Source organism: Barbus barbus (genome assembly GCF_936440315.1).
Source record: "Barbus barbus genome assembly, chromosome: 8".
NCBI classification, from domain to species: Eukaryota; Metazoa; Chordata; class Actinopteri; order Cypriniformes; family Cyprinidae; genus Barbus; species Barbus barbus.
In genome coordinates this window covers 13,673,861-13,691,385 of record NC_136736.1, presented here as the reverse complement: position 1 = coordinate 13,691,385, position 17,525 = coordinate 13,673,861, and the positions used below count along the sequence as shown (strand labels likewise).

At 37.3% G+C, this 17,525-nt stretch overlaps 1 protein-coding gene across 1 annotated transcript in view; it reads left to right on the top strand.

The window, feature by feature from the left end:
• epha6 (eph receptor A6) overlaps window positions 1-17,525 on the top strand; it is a gene marked incomplete at both ends in the record, with an annotated part of 120,183 nt that overhangs the window by 87,867 nt on the left and 14,791 nt on the right. The window lies entirely within an intron of this gene.

Here is a 17,525-nt window from a genome sequence, read left to right as displayed (position 1 = left end):
GACCCAAAACGTTTGAACAGTTAACATATATTTTCTTATCTAGTAGTATTGGTCCAATTTGTAGTTAATCGCAAACAGTCTTGACTGGTTAAATTACAGCATTTCAGAATCTCATTCCAACCTCTGACTCCTGATGTTCAGCACAATAGACCTGCTAGCATGCTTTCCCAGTCTGTAAAAAAGAAAAGAAAAGAAAAAAACCCATTGGCACAAGGTATTCATAACTATTGCCATCCTGGCCAGACTCTCATCGTTCATCATGATAATGATGATAACTGCAAATTTCATTTCATCCTGGAGAGGCATTGTCTCAGCACATCAAATGCGGGATGTCTCCTGGCCTAAGCTCAGTTTCACACTAATAGAGACACACAGCTTTATCTAAAAGCCTGCTGTCTTCCTCTATCTAGCTGCTGTATCCGCAGATATGGCCAAACTTCATTATTAGAATCTGCCCAATTCTCCACAGGACGACTCTCTTGACTCTCAGGACTTATTCCCACATCGTTTTTATCAATTTCCCTGTGTGTGCCCATTTCCTGTGCTCTGACTGATGATTCGCTGCTCACTTTCATTGGCTGGATTGTGCTTCAGCTCCATTGGTTTGTGTTTTGGTAAAGCATAGCGATTCAACTGTTCCTCATCTTTGGTTATCCAGATGTCTCCTTTAAAGGAACAGTGTGAAGTACAATTTGTTGCTTAACAATGATTTTATGATGAATGATTTTATGTCTGGAGAAGTGTGAGAGGTTAAAAATCATATCTGGACCAGGTGGTCTTATACTCTGTTGGCAGGGTCATTTTATCCATTGTAAAGACAGGGAGGCTCATCAGCATCAGTGTCAGTGAGGAAGAAAGATTGATTGATATGATCAATCTGCCCCATGAGCTGTAATCACAGTGAAGAGCTTTACACCCATCCTTCAAGCCCTCAATCTACCACCTGTGGAGAGGGAAGGAGACAGAGCATAGGGAAGAAATTGAGCTGCACAGTGTATATATAGCCTAGCATCTGAAAATATTCAGAACAGTTTTGTAGAGACTTGCATGAATTTTCAAAATATATGAATTTTATTGATTCAGAGCAGGGTCTCCTAAATGGACAAAAATACTAAATAAAAATTCTGTCATCATTTACTCACCCTCGTAATGCACCAAACATGTATTACTTTCTTTGTTCTGCATAACAGAAGATATTTGAAGAGTCCTGGCTAAGATCTGGTGAGGCTGAGTCCGAGTCAAGACTGAGTCTAAATAATTGTAGATCTATGACAAGTCCAAGACTATGAAAATATGGTCTAGATAACAAGGTAACTGCTTTTCTTGCCATTTTTGCAATTACTTAACCATCTTATCCACTAAAAATGTCATTTTTAGAGGGATTTATGAAGCCAATGACCCTAGCAAATAAGTATCCTAGCAGTGAAACCATAGGTCTAGTTCATCAAATCAACAAGGAACACGTTCCACTAAGTTTAACAACCAGAAAGTGTCCAATATTTGTTTGCCTCAAAGGTGTGAAAGCTCAGCTTCTTTAATATAAATGCAACAAAATGTGTTTGGTGTTGTTTGATACAATGACATTCATAATGTTTGGCTTAATTGCCCAGATGTTTAGATCAGTCTAAGCAGAGGTGATCTTGATCTTATATTCATTGCAAAATTCCCTAATAATATATTGCAGCATTGAATGGCATGTTTACAATAGCTTTAATAACGACAAAGCTCACATTGCTTGTACAGTGTGTACTGCATACATGTAACTTTAATGCTATAAATATCTTTTACTTATTATCCTTAAAGCTCAGTTGCCAAAGTTAAAACCCAGAGCTCATTACAGTATAACTCTATAACATTTGCAGTACAGCAAATCTTCCTCTCCGGTGTCTATTTAGCCCCACATCAAATGTTAATAGAGTTCGGGTTGGGGGTAGTGACCGTGGGGCTGGGCTGGACTCTGTGGAGGAATCCCACAAGGGTGATGATGGGGCAAGGGACCAACAACCCTCCAGTTCCTCCACCAAAACTAACTAGAACCAGTGCAGTATTAATGAGCAGAAAGAGCTGGAGAAGAGCAGAGACTGTTGCCATGCGGATGGCTCAGCCAAAGCATCATGACTCAAGAGATCCAAACAAGCCTTAATGGTGAACTCTCATTGCCACTTAGAGACATTCATATTGCATCAAAAATATCAGACCCTCAGCTCCTCACACAGTGATTGAAGCATGTTTAATAGATCTGAAACTTCTTTTTTCCCTCTGTGAACCCCTGCTAACCCAAAACGTTTAGTGAAATACAACAACCTTGAGTTAAATTGCACAAGGTTTCAATTTGTGTCATATACTATTTAAAGCCACAGTGTGTATTTTAATTTTTTTTCTTTGGTATGGGTCAAAGACGATGTGATATATGCACTATATGTTTGAAGCACTGGAGGGCGCTCTAGATCTTGCCTTTTGTATGTGTTATGTTGTGAGTGAAGAAAACTGATAGAAAAAGGTTCTCAGTAAACGACAAGTGAGTTGACAGCAATCGTCTCAGTGTATCATTCATGTTATATAAAAGATAAATATATAACAGACGAGATGTCCCATTGAGGTGATTTTATGTGCATGGAAAGCATATTCAATGCAAGTAAAACTTCTACTTTAATGTTTCAAATAACTTTGATGAAAACAAAATGTCAGAAATAGATGAAAAAAAAAATGTTCCATCATCTTTCAGCGTAACATAATATTCATGTAAAAATGAAACAACATACTAATTCATACCTGTACTTATTTAAAAAATAATAATAATAAGATCATACTAAATACATTTTAAATGATTAAACACTTGACAAATGGGAAAAATCTAGTGTTTCAAGGGTAGTGGCTAAGATGGGTAAATATTTTAAATTTCAATTAATTATGGGGTGATGCAATGACATCCAATGATTTCTAAATATGCCTGACACGATTTATTGTTATATAAACTATTGTTACACTGAAAGACATCTAAGCGAGTGTTTTCTGTAAATCATTGTAAAATTTTATTATTTATTTATATATTTATTTAAATAGTTTTAGTTTCAGTTAACCTTTTTTTAAGTTTTTTTTACGTAATTATGATTGTTCTTACTAATGGTACTGAAATAAAACACTGCAGCTTTAAGTAAGCTCAGCCAATAGGGGAGTTAAGTTCACAGTATGATGCAACTGTACAGTAATGTGAATGTGTTAAGCTCTGTTGGGGAGTTTTCAATGCATTTTTTGGTCAACACAAAGTGCAGTCATTCACTGTAAACATAAAGCGATATTGGGGCTGGCAAGTGTTGTTTGACCCAGCCGTGTCTTTAAGGAGAAGCCTACAGCCAGAGTGAGTTACAGCACAAATGTACTGTCAGACTGAAATGTTATGTGAGAAATACTAGTGGAGAACTCGAAGTGCTACAGACATTAATGCTGAACACGGTTTCTGTGCTGCCATTGCTTTTGGATGGGTGGGCGGATGGCATGTTTTAGATATGTGTGTTTGAGGCATTCCTGGAGAGTGGATGAGTTTGTGTGAGACATATAAAATGTAAATGTTCTCTCCAGTGGCTGAGAGGCTACATGTTGTGCAGTTCCGAACTCTGAATTCTATATTAATTTTTTATTTTTAGGCTTTGGATAGAATTGTCAAAAGCAAGGTGCCAGAATGTTTGTGGGCTTTGCATAATATCAGAGGAACTCTCAATTACATAGCACGCACACACACACATGCTTGGACACATTGATATATGCATGCATATCCATGTGTACCTGCATACTTTGCTGACACATTGGCAGCCCAACAAGACAAGCACACACACACATTCCTCCGTGTGTCCTCCGGCGTTTATACATGTTCTCTCACAACCATTTCTGCCAGCAGTGCTGGTTTTTAACAGGTTCATTCTCTGAAACAGCTTACCAATGCTGCCACTGGCTTCTTGGGGTGCTAATGTTTTGTTTTCCCACAGTGTAGTTGCGTAATCTTTTCCCCACACCAACAAAAAAAAAAAAAAAACTGTTAAATCAGCCTAGCTTTTCTGTTCTTAGCTGGTTTAAGCTGGTCTTCCAGCCTGGCCAAGCTGATAAGTGTCCAAAACCCTACTAAAACCAGCCAACATGCCAGCCTGACCCATCTGGGAAATCAAGCAAGATTTTTTTTCTTGCAGGGATTCTGAAACTATAACAATATAAAAATAATTTTTGCATAGTTGCAACGATTACTTTAACTCTAAACTATGATAAAACTGTGACTAAGGGGTATTATTCAACACTCTCATATAAAAATTTGATATATGACATATATTGTCCTATATCAAGAGTAATATTGTCGAGTATAAAGGCGATATGTAATTTTCACATATGTACATTCTCTGGGTAGATGAATATAAAATCCCCATGGTTAAATTTGTATGCATTAATAAAATCTCTGTAATTATTTTTTTTATAGTTTACTATATGTAGCGACAATATTTTATTTATATATGCATCAAAACAACAAATACAGTGTGTGTGTGTGTGTGTGTGTATATATATATATATTAGGGGTGGCACAGTACACGTATCGGACCATATGGTTCACAGGGCAAATTCCAAATGGAAGTGATCATCCCTATCCCCTTGGAGTGGGGACTTGTGTGAACAGGGCACGTGTGTGCCGTTATGTAGTCGTTCGGAATGCACTTGGCAAAGGGAGAGACATACTTTCCTCATTATATGCAGCTGGGATATTCCCAAAACAACGCAGGACGGTGAGCGTCAGCAGATTCGCATACAAAGATATACATTTTGTATTTTAAAAAGTTTTATACATATTAGTTTTTATATCTTATATAGCAAAAAAAAAATCTTTAAAAATGTTTTCAAATATAAAATGAATGTTAATTTGCAACAGTTATGCTAATAACAATAAAAAAGATATTTATGCCGTTAAAACAGCGACATCTGCTGACGCACACCATGGCTGTGTCCAAATTCAGGGTCTGCATCCTCCTTAGGATCCTTCCTACCCGGTTGAAGGAGGAGGGATCCTCCGACGTCCGCAAAACCCGGAAGTCGGTGTTTGTGAATTTGGACAGCCTACCCTTCTTTCAGTTCCCTCCCTTACCCGTTGCTCATATCCTGTCGCCTAGCAACCGTGACAGCGCCAAGCAAGAAGTGGGAAAATGGACAAACAAAGAGTTATTCTCCTCATTTTAATTCTTTTGGAAGAAATAAAGCAATTAAATAAATTAAATACTTTCTTTGCTCGTTGTCGGAGTTTTTTATATCAGACTACAAGACAGTCACATCCAGGTAAGCCATTATAGCCTATTTTTATTTGTTTTTAAGTATTCTACTAATTTCTCCTACAAATTCATTGAGCCGAAGCATAAACTTTAGCTTGTTTTGTCAGAGAAACTCCTCTCCCACTCCGCTACCGCTCGCTTCGTCCGCCATTACGCTCTGCCGAAAAGAATTATGGGATAGGTAGGACGGGAAAGGATCCACCACACCCATCCTTCCAATTCGGGGAAAAGGAGGACGTATTTGTGGGCCGCATTTGAAGGATCCTACGAATTTGGACAGCCTTCGTCGCGGCGCTGTGACGTAACATCCTTCAAATGAGTACTCCGAAGGATGCAGACCCTGAATTGCGTTGTCACGGGAACATCCCAGCTGAAGATAATGAGGAAATTACTAACCCTTTTGTCAAGTGCATTCCAAATGACTACATAATGGCACACACGTGCCCTGTTCACTCCAACGTCCCCATTCCAAGGGGATAGGGATGATAACTTCCATTTGGAATTTGCCCCATGAACCGTTCGGTTCGATACGCACACAGTTACACTCCTAATATATATATATATATATACACATGAAGAGTTCATTTGCAAAAACAGATAACTCCGTTTTTAACAATTCTCAGAAATCATGTTTTTTCATTGTGCATTCCCATTAATCTCAATCCAGCTGCAGTTGGGTTATTTTGACTAGGTTAAAAATAACTTTCAAAAAACAGCTAACGAACACAATAAAACACAATAAAATCATGATAACATAATAAAAAACACGATTTTTGAAAATGTATCTGTTGGAGTTATCTGTTTTTGCAAATAAACTCTTCATATATACTAATATATATATAAAATAATATATATATTTATAGGCTACATATATTATATTTGTGTTTGGGCTGTTATTTCTGAAAGCTTCTTAAATTATCTGTCTGCTTAAAAAAACAGCATGACTGGTTATGTATTGTTTTTGTATGCTGGTTTGTTGGTTTCCCCACTAGACGTGTTAACATGCTTAACCTAATTTTCTTGCTCTGTCAGATTTAGTTCTATTAGCAATGCACTGAATGGTTATATCGGTCTGGCCCTATCCATGATAAACCAGCATGAAAATCATGATGATTTATCCCCATTTGTTTCATATATGGACCATTACCACGTGTAATGTGGGGAGTCATGACAGTTGAGGATCCAAATGCAAGGCTTTATTCACAAACGTGGTCAAAACAGGTAGGATCAAACACCCACAAACAGTGTAATCCAAGGCAGAGGCAAAAAAGTAATCAGATATACAGGCAATTGTCAGGGCAGGCAGCAATCAATCAAAAAACAAGGAAACAGTCCAAGGATCAAAAACAAAGGTAAACTAGGAAACACGGAAAGGGTAAACTTGCAAACTAGGAACAAGGGATGGCTATTCACAATAATCAGCCATCTTGGATGGGTGTGAGCATCTTTTATACTAGACAAGGTGAAGACATGACAAAATCAACCAATGAGAACAAGACATGCTGCCAGGGAACCAATCAGAACGTGACACGTGCAACCAAGGAACCAATCAGAACATAACACACAGACAAGGATAGAACATGACAAGATCACATGAGGGGCAAGGAACACATGAGAAATGGAGTCAAGGGTACAGGGGCAAGAGTCTGAGGTGGAGTACCCTCTGGTGAGAGTCCAGGGCACTCCAGCTGGTGATCGTGACACCATGGTTGAAATTCTAATAGCATAGCTGTGCTAACGTATACGGCTAATCAAATCACAGCAATAGTTCTGTAAAAAAGAATCTGTGAATATAGGGAATTATATTTCTGCTGCCTTTGTATGGTTGTCCATCCATATCAATAGCCTCATTTTCTCTCATCTGTCTATACTTATCTGTGGAATTTCAGACCAAATCAATTCCAGGCGGCGTCTGTTATTTTGATGAAAGTCCCACTCTCAGATGCTCTGGTATAAAAACATCCGTTGCACTGAAATATAGAGGTTATTCAATAAAAAGCTTTTCTCATAAAGAAAAATGTGTAAAAATCTTAAATTATTCAAGCTTCGTACGTCACCAATAAGAGCCACACTAATAAAATGGCAATCTAAGATATTAAACTAGCTGGCCAAATCTCATTTTAAAAATTACTCAGCCAGGCATAATCTACTTTAGCGATGAGCCTGTGCATGGAAAAAATGACAAATAATGCTCTATGATATTGTTATTCCTGTACACACACCATTCCAAACGTACACAACTTCAATAAAGAAAAAGGAAAATAAATAGCAAAACTGAAACTTATTTCATTTTGCATGCCGGCAATTGACAGCAAACTCTCGTAAGTTAAGTTACTTTATTTAGATCCATAGTCATTTAGATTCTTTAATGCTGTGATATTTACACTACTTCCTCAAGTTGTCCTCATTCAGACAATCTGGCCCCTGAGTACTGACCGAAGACCCTCATTCCTGAGCCGTTTGTCATTTATTTAACATTACATCCCAGTGCGTTTTGTGGGCTTTTAGCTGCAGTGGTCTCAACGGAGCCTTTCATTGTCAGTTTTAGACAGAGCTGGGAGGCTCGGAGCACCTCAGATCAACGTAAGTGACAGGGGGTTGGGCTGTGTGTGTGTGTGTGTGTGTGTGTGTGTGCATGCGTGTGTGTGTGTTATACCAGTTTCATAATTTATTAAAAATAGTGCTGGGAAATATGGCAAAATAATAATATAATAATATCAATAATAATAGTAAAAAAAAAAAAAAAACATTAATACATTGAAACTATAGCATAAGTAACATTTAGTAACATAGTTTTTAATAAAATAAGTAACATTATTTTATTAAAAACTTGCAAAACCATAAATAAGGATCTGGTGCAAGTGCACCACACCCGTAGCCAGCTATGAGGTCACCGAGGTCCGGACCTCAGTAAATTTTTCATGTTCAAAAATAAATTTTGTTCTCTGAATGACTAATTTGCTGTTTAAAACTCCTCATATGAATGTCTGCATGACATGTATAATTCAGTTTAGACAGTTTGTAAGAATGTTTAGCGTCCGTGGTATGAAAATGAGACGCTGGTTGGAGTGATGAGACTTCAGAGAGTTGTGAGTAAGGGCACAGCCTTTGTGTTGCCAGATCAAGTTATTATAAGCATTTTCGGACTTGTCTTTTCCCCTTAATTTGACACTTCAGTAAGTGGGAAGTTGCAGTTTAGGGTCAGCGATATCTTTATCTTATCTTATTTGCAAAGATTTGAAAAAAATATTTTTTATTTATTTTTCGATTTCTAGCAACACTGCATCGCCGGCACTTAAACTAACCAAAAAGCCCTTGGACAGGTTATTGTTGACAGGATAGCGCATTTGGTAAGGCGAACGCAAAAAAATATCATGATATTATCCATCAGAAACATTATCAACAAGTAGGTTACAGAATGAAATGAAATAGCCTACACCAGGGGTGTCAAACTCAGTTCCTGCAGGGCCACAGCCCTGCAGAGTTTTGTTCCAACACACATACTATGCAGTTTTCAACTAAGCCTGAAGACCTAGATTAGCTGGATCAGGTGTGTTTGATTAGGGTTGGAGCTAAACTATGCAGAGCTGTGGCCCTCCAGGAATTGAGTTTGAGACCAATGGTTTGGTGCAGTGGTTCTCAAACCTCTTCATGAAGTACCACCAGCACTGCACATTTTATATGTCTCCCTATATCTGACACTCCAACTTCAGGTCTTGCGGACTCCACTAATGAGCTGATGAGTTGAATCAGGTGTGATAGATGAGGGAGACATACAAAATGTGCAGGGCTGGGGGTACTCCAGGACAGGTTTGAGAACCACTGGTTGAGTTTATATAATGAGTTGTATTTGTAGGGGTTATTATAGCACAATTCTTAACCCCACCCCTGAACTCAATAATTTTCAAACCCTGGCTACAGCTATGAACACATGAAATGGTCAAGATGGTGTAAATGTAAAACAAATGACTTGTTAAATATCTTTGCAGAAAAGATGCATGAAACTTGTCTAAATCATATCCTATATGTTCATAAATAATATAAAATAAGAAACATGCTAAACAGATCTTAGCCAGATTGTTTACATTCAGATTTAAAGGTTAACCCAAAAAGTCAAGGCAATTCAAATTCAGAATGACTAAAAGCATAACACCCCGGTTGACTATTAACACATTGCATTCTTTACAGGGCTTTGCATTCCACTGTGCTGCTTTTCCATTGTTTTCTCCATGTAAACATCCACTTTGCAGCATCTTGCACATGAAACAGGGTTCTGAAGACTGCGATTTTTTTTGTTAATTATTGATATTCACTCTCCAGAGAATTTTTCAGCAATGGTCTGGTTCCAATCGGATGGATTTTTTTCAAAAAAATCTAAAATAGCCAAACATTTGCCAAGGTGGCAATCAAATCCGTCATGTGCGTTTTGTTTTGTCTTGACCCAGGAATTCATGTGATATAAGACAATTGAATCTGCGCTTTAGGAGTTCATACGTTTGATCACTGTAGCACCCCTGCCAGGCCAATCAGGGCGAGCCTTGGTGATGTTGTAGACGGGGTAGGTACTACTATCCTTTAAAGTTTCAGAGGCCTCATTTATAAAATGTTGCGCAGAAACCATCCTAAAATTGATCTTACGATCATTTCTAAAATATCCGTACGTGTGATTCATAAAATGAACGTACATACAGAAAATGCACGTACACGTCTCTTTCAGATGTGAAATCTATGAATCGCAAATGAATGTTTTCAGCTCTGCCTTGTAAACACTCCTAATTATTGTCATTAACCCTTTCACTGGTGAATTTAAAATATTCTAGCAGTCCCCCCACAGTGAGTTTTTTATTTAGGTGAGTTTTTAATTTTTATATAGGCAACCTTTATTTTAGAACGTTTCCCCTTACTGTTTCCATGGCAACATGTCACGCTTCTCACCGCGGCCACAATAACACTGTTTGACAGATGGATCACTTTTATTTTGTTTTTTCTTTTTTATTTAACATGTAAAAGATCACCAGTCATCGTCCAAATTCTTGCATTTCCAAAAACCTGCAGTACTCGAATAAGAAAAAGTACGTACGTCTGCTCAGGCCCTGACGTGACGCTAAGCATTTTTCCACGTCAAAGCCGGTTTCACAAATATGAGCGTTGGCGTGGATCAAATCTGAGCATACGCACGCTTTATTAATGAGGCCCCTGGTCTCTACGCCTTACAGTTTGGTCTGTTGGTAATCTTTTAAAATCTTAACAATTACAATAAGGTTTCAGCGCTATGCACTTGAACCCCTAAAAGTCAGAAAAATTGACCGGTCATAACTGAATTTAACTATATAGAGAGAGGGGGAGAGTACTTCTTGAATGTATCTGAGGCCAAAATGTCCATAGACCTTACTGAGCTGAGCAGGGGCAAAAACACACGCTGACACTTCATTTTCCCCCAGGGAAAGACAGAGAGATTGAGAGATACAAGGAAAAAGGGAAAGGGGAAAGACTAGGGTGACTGTCTCCATTTTGACAGACTGTGCGCCAGAGAACACATAGACAGACATCCAGACTTCTGACCCCACGGCAGCCCTCAAAGCACTCGAGACTGAGCAGAGCTTTCTTATTCCCCTGAAGGGCATTATAATGGAGAGTTAAATGCACTGTGTCTTGGCAAGTGAGTGGCAGGCTGACGGTGATTGCACACATATTGTTTGAATGCTGGAATATTAATATGTGCTGGGCAATGTCAATGAATCGGAGAACAAAGACGCAAGAACTTGCAATTTTAGTTACATCTGTATTTTCTCTCTCTCTCTCTCTCTCTCTCTCTCTCTCTCTCTCTCTCTCTCTTCACCAATCTTTATGTTTTTGTTTTCCAATGTGACTTTAAGAGGATGATGGATGGAGTGCAATTCATGCACAATTATTGTCAACAACACAGACCGTATAAGAGTGAAATGGCAATCACCTGTTTAATCTCTAATGAAGATTTATTTGCTAGCCCACTGATATCGCTGGCAAAATGGCATATTAATATGCAATTATGGATTTAATAAACCCAGATTAGTCCTGTCAGACATCATAATGATTTCATCTTTCTGATTCTGGTCTGTCAAAATGTGAAAGCGGCCTGCTCAGTTTGTGCCTATTCAGATATTTTTGTATTTCAGAGTGATTTCCCATGAGCAGGCCCACACGAAACTGCACTGACAGCTGCACCCATTTCTGCAAAACTAGAATGCTTGTCATTCATCAAATTCTGCAAGCCTTTTTGTGCGTTTGTTTATTAAATATTCTTTTATTATTTCATTATTTGATAACACTTTTCAGTGCAGTTCTGTAGTACAGTTAACTTTAGTTAGATGCAAAATTAATTTTATGCATTTCTGTCATTTCTGTTGAAACTGTTTCTGTATCTTATTGTATTTAAGTATATTTATAATTGCATATTTGTAATAATAAATTTACAATTTAGTACCATTAGTACCAGTCATCAGAATTCATGTGACTTTTACATCACTTTAGATCAACATTCATCACAATTTTGCACTGATGGGATTCACTCCAAAGATATACCATTAGCTCTTTGGTCATTCGGTAAATATGGAAGATAGCTTCTAAAAAAGTCAGTGGAGGGACCATGAGATGTAAGTATCATGGTAACATCTCTATTCAAACAAAACTTAAAGAAAAATTATGAAAACCATTTTACTCTCAAATCTGATACTGACCATGTGTAAAAAATAATGTGAACAGACTATATGAGACAGTAAATCTGAATTAAGCATTAATTCTTGCAGTGTTAATAGCCTTAGTTTGTGATGGATTGTTTATTAAATTAAAAAAGGAAGAAAACACCAGAGCGAAACAAAACTGAATAGTGTTAAAAAGCATATTAAAACAAGGACTGACAAAGAATTCAGGAAACAAAGGGCTATATGTTCTCGGGGGAAATAAGAAACAAAACAAGACACATGCAGGGTGATAATCACAAGTACCCAAGGGAAAAGATTTAGAGGGAGAAAAACATAAAGAGAGAATGCAAAGTAAAAGTCCATGAATAATTTCAAAATAATAGTCCTAGATACAGCACAACTGAACACAAAAACAATAAATACTCAAGTCAACAAATCAAAATAAATGCACTTTTTATGATCACAACAAAAGATTAAAATGTAGTAATTTGAAGAAAGTCTCAAATTACTACATTTTTGAAAGATAAACTCTCTTTTTAGTGACATTTTTGCAAGTTTGCAATATTTTTTTTAATATACATATTGGAAGAACACTATACACGTGCACATTCAAAATAATTAAGGACACTTCTTTTTCACAAGGGCATAACTAAGCATTAACTAATGTTAATAAATTGAGTCTTATATTAAAGTTTTACCAATTAATAATGCTTAAAGCTATATATAACGCCATTGTAATATCAGCTCAATTTAACACGTTATGTTGCTGTGTAGATTTTCACATATTTTCCATCAAATTTGGCTTGCAAAATCAACATGTGCTGAAGGATTTTAGCTAAGCTATTTTTGGTTTTAGTTGTATGAGGTATTTTCATTGATGGTCTTGGAGGACTAAGACTTGCCAGCAGAATAAAACATGTGTCTGTGTTTTCTAGTCTGTAAACATTGATCTTTCCACTGGATGTTTTCACTTGCTGTTTGGACTGTTCTTCTCTCTTTATCATACATTGCAATGATATATCAGTGCTCGCTGGCTAAAGAAGTGCTACCTGGATAATACACAGATAATTTGTATTTTTTTGCTTCTTCTGTAGTTTATGGTAACCCTACATCTGTTACAGTAATGTAGAGTACACTGTTTTTCAAGTCATTATTTTCTCCCCTCGGTTCGCTTAGGATGGTGTTCTAAGCTTTTTTCTCTATATTCTCTAGACATATAGCTTTATGAATGTATTTACACTTCTGCAATTTTCTTTTAATCTTTGTTCTTTTGTCTTTACCCAGAATAGAGAGAAAGGGGGATTAGAGAGCCTATTTGTGTTATTTTTACCACCCCCTTCCTTCTCTCTCTCTCTTTCTCTAAGTGTCTCTCTGATTTTATTTATTTATTTAGCTATTTATTTTTCCTGGCAGTGGGAACAGCTCGAAGTGAAAAATTATGCAATGTACAAATTTTTCCCTTGAGGCCAGGTGTTGGCACATAATGGCCCATATAGGTACAGTAATTAAGATCTGGTTGGACAGGGGAGGGGAACAGAATATCATCTATTTTTTCCACACTCCAAGACAAATCTGTTACCGGAAACCAACAATTATTCGTAGAGACGATCTACATTTTATTTTATTTTTTTTTACTCTCTCACTCACTTCCAGCCTCTCTCTTGTGCTTTTCGTCTTATTTTTACTTGTTACAGCTGGCTTAGAAGCTGAACTGAACTGATGTTTTGATTGGCTCTTCAGTTTTCAAGCACGTTGTTTTTCACACAACTGCTGCAGCATCTCAATTTCGTCCAAGTCATACTATTATAAGAAATGTACAGATTTCACATTTCTACTGAAATGCACCACCGCCAGTGAGTGTGACAAGACTGAGGTGGGACGCTAATTCACTGTAGCTTGTTAATTACCCTTGAACTACAAAAGTGTGAATTAGTATTGATTATGATGACCCAACTCCCTTCAGCTCAAACTGCTTGTGTTTGATGCATTAATGCCTCACTGCGTTTACCAAAATGTCAGTTTAATTGAAACAAATACTGATTGGCCCACATGCAAACACACAAACACAGACTCTAATATTTCCCTTACACATTCAAAAAACATATAACAATCCATACATCCACACACACAGTCATAAAAGAAAGAATCAGCATCTGCACATCTCACATGTGTTTGCAATTACATGTATCGGCCTGCACTCATGCCGAGTTATGCCGTATCGACTGCATATTTACAGCAGCTGCTTCATTCTCCAGTTAATTGCTGCTGTTTGTGAGCTTCTGAGAGACTCGCATGTGTATCTGGGGGTGGATGATTTTTGAGTGTGTTTAGACAAATACTCGAACGTCTCTCATTATGCATCTCTGAAACTGAATTGGAGTTGTTTTCATTGCTTAGAACAAATCAAACGTGGCCTTGTCAAACTCTGTGTCGGATCTTCCCTTTTTCAGAGTACCTGCTAAACGCATTCACTCCCAGACAGATAAAACCTCAGCTGCTGTAAACACACATTTCACATGTCTTACACTGTAAAACTCAGGCCCCTTAGGCCGTCCAAGATGTAGATACGTCTGTTTCTTCTTTGAGAAATTTAGAATTACATCTTTTGCTCACCAATGGATCCTCTGCAGTGAATGGGTGCCGTCAGAGACCAAACAGCTCATAAAAACATCACAATAATCCACAAGTAATCCACATGATGCCAGTCCACATGTTTGTGATCATTAAGAGGTTTTTAACTTTGCTTCCAACTAAAATGAGTCATTTATCCATAACAATGCTTCCTCCAGTGAGAACTAGTTGTCTCCACTGTTTGTATATATATTTGCAGATAAAACCCCCAAATGCTCTCAATAGACGTGGCTGAGGTGGTCTGCTGACTGTGCACATTAAGGTAATAGACTACTTTAGGCTTTAATTGCTCTGATGGTAGTAACATTTCTTATTACGGAATTTACATATGGATCATCGTGCATGATTAATTTGTTCCATTTTTATTCTATATATACAGTTGTGCTCATACCTTTACATACCCCTTGCAGAATGTGCAAAATGTTATTAACTGAAACAAAATAAGAGGGGTCATGAAAATTGGATGTTATTTTTTATTTAGTACTGTCCTGAATAAGCTATTTCACATAACATATGTTTACTTGTACTCCACAAGACAAAATAATAAATGAATTTATAAAAACTGACCTCATTCAAAAGTTCTTAATACTGAATCTTAATACTATGTGTCATTTCCTGGATGATCCATGACTGTTTTTATATTTTGTGATAGTTGATGATGATGAGTCCCTCGTTGGTCCTCAGTAGTTCAACTGCCTGCTGTTCTTCAGAAAAATCCTCCAGCTCCTGCACATTCTTTGGTTTTCCAGCATCTTCTGCATATTTGAACTCTTTCTAACATTGACTGTGTGATTTTGAAATCAATCTTTTAACACTGACGACAATTGAGGGACTCATGCATAACTATTACAAAAGGTGAAAACGTGTACTGATGCTCAGGAAGGCCACACAATGCATTAAGAGACGGGTGTATTATGTATTTACAAAGTGAAAGAGCCGTTACTGGTTTCTCCGGGGCTTTTTGAAGTTATGGTTGAGACGACCCATTATTTTCTCAGAAAAACAATGAAATTGACTCAAGATCCTTATGTACATGATAAAGGATGTCTTGAATGTCCCAAAAATATCAATAACTCATTTTCGACAAAAAATCGAAGTTACAGTCTTTTGCCTTTGCAAGGAAATATTCAGTTATTATTTTGTCTTGTGGAGTACATGTAAACATATGTTTTCTGAAATAGCTTATTCAGGACAGTACTAAATAAAAAATAACATGCAATTTTCATGATCCCTCTTATTATGTTTCAATTATTAACATTTTGCACATTCTGCAAGGGTTATGTAAACTTATGAGCACACCTGTATGTGTTAAAATAGCTGTATTCAATTAATTCATTAATTGGATTTAAACCTGCATCTTCTATATGCACTAACCGCTTTGCCACAGCTCCACCTACACATTTCTAATGTTCAGCTGTGGTGAGCTCAGGTTTAGCACTCTCAGATGAGTGTGTTCACTTATTGTAACAAGACTACATGAGATACACTTAGAGGAGAAGATTATAGGAGCCATAGGGAAGCATTTTCTTTTTAACCTTGTATATAATTCTAGGACGGGGCAGGAGGGAGTGAAATCTGTCAAGCCATGGGAAATAGAAGGAAAATGTGCATTAAAGGAGCTCTCTTTTTCCCTCGCTTCCTCTCATGCATGTAAGAATTCTTTTGAAATCACAGAGAAATGTAGATGCAAGGACAGTTTCTATTTGCATGTCCCCTCCAGAGCCACATCGATAAAACAATAACTTAGGTTGCGTGTTCAGTATGTGTGCTCACAAGCATGTGCATTGTTTATGTGCCACATTTCCTTTGTCATTTTGGTAAAAATTCGAGAGAGAATGTGATGCTAAAAAAAAAAACGCCCTGCGAAAACAAGCAACATCCAATTATCCTTAATCTGTGTTTGGTGATTGCTTCACTAGAGTGGTATGGTTGCTGATTATGTGGGAAACTCATCATTAAAGCATTGTGCAGCCTCCATAAAGAGTCTGGAATGATTCAGGGGTGAAAGTCAATGGAAGATCCCCTTAAGCGGAGCAAGACAGCTAATTAAAATAAAAATGCAGGTCAGCTCCGCATAATGACTGTACATTAAGCGCTTCAATTTTTTCTTCGTTTTGAATGTATATGTTTGAATGTGTTTGTGTTAGCAGTTTCTCCTTTCGATTTCTTCTTGCGTGATTGTTGGTGCCTCAGGCTAATTACCAACTAAGGCTTGTTATGACAATTCAGCGTACTGCACAGGTGGGTGAACAATTCTGTTCGCAATGTGGTTTAAGGAAACAAAATAAAATGCTCATGTTTTTGTCAGAAATGGCATCAGAACTTTGTGAGTACTTCAGAATCACGGGCTAGCAATAAGCTTGAAAGTTTACATATTGAACCTTAGTTTGATTTATTGTTTTTTAATAAAAAGTCACAAAATAACCCAACATTAAGCTGATTTACGTAAATTGTAAGTGATAATGTTGAAAAACAAAATGTACCACAATAATGGGGAAAAAAATCTTTAAATCATCGAACCGCATACGAAACCAATCAAAAAGAGACCTGGCAGTTTAAATCTGTGTTGAGAGTTCCTGAAATCGTGTTTGGTCTCGTACTGTATCGCGTATCTTGTCAGTGTGTGCACTTGCTTGGCCATTTTTAGTTGATAAACAGGAAAGTGGGTCCAGCTGAATTGAAATGATGATTTGTTGGATTGGTATAAAAAACTTTATTATACCACGGCAGCGGTCGCGGCAGTCGTCGTGTGAAGCCCTCTTAGTGTGAAGACCGAAGAGTGTAAAGACCATCAACTCTACCGTGCGACTCTACCGGGCAGGGACACTGGCAAGAGATAGAAGTATCGCTTTTTATTTTAGTTTTTTCATTTATATGTTTATTATTGAAATGTTGTTATATGCATGTGTCAATT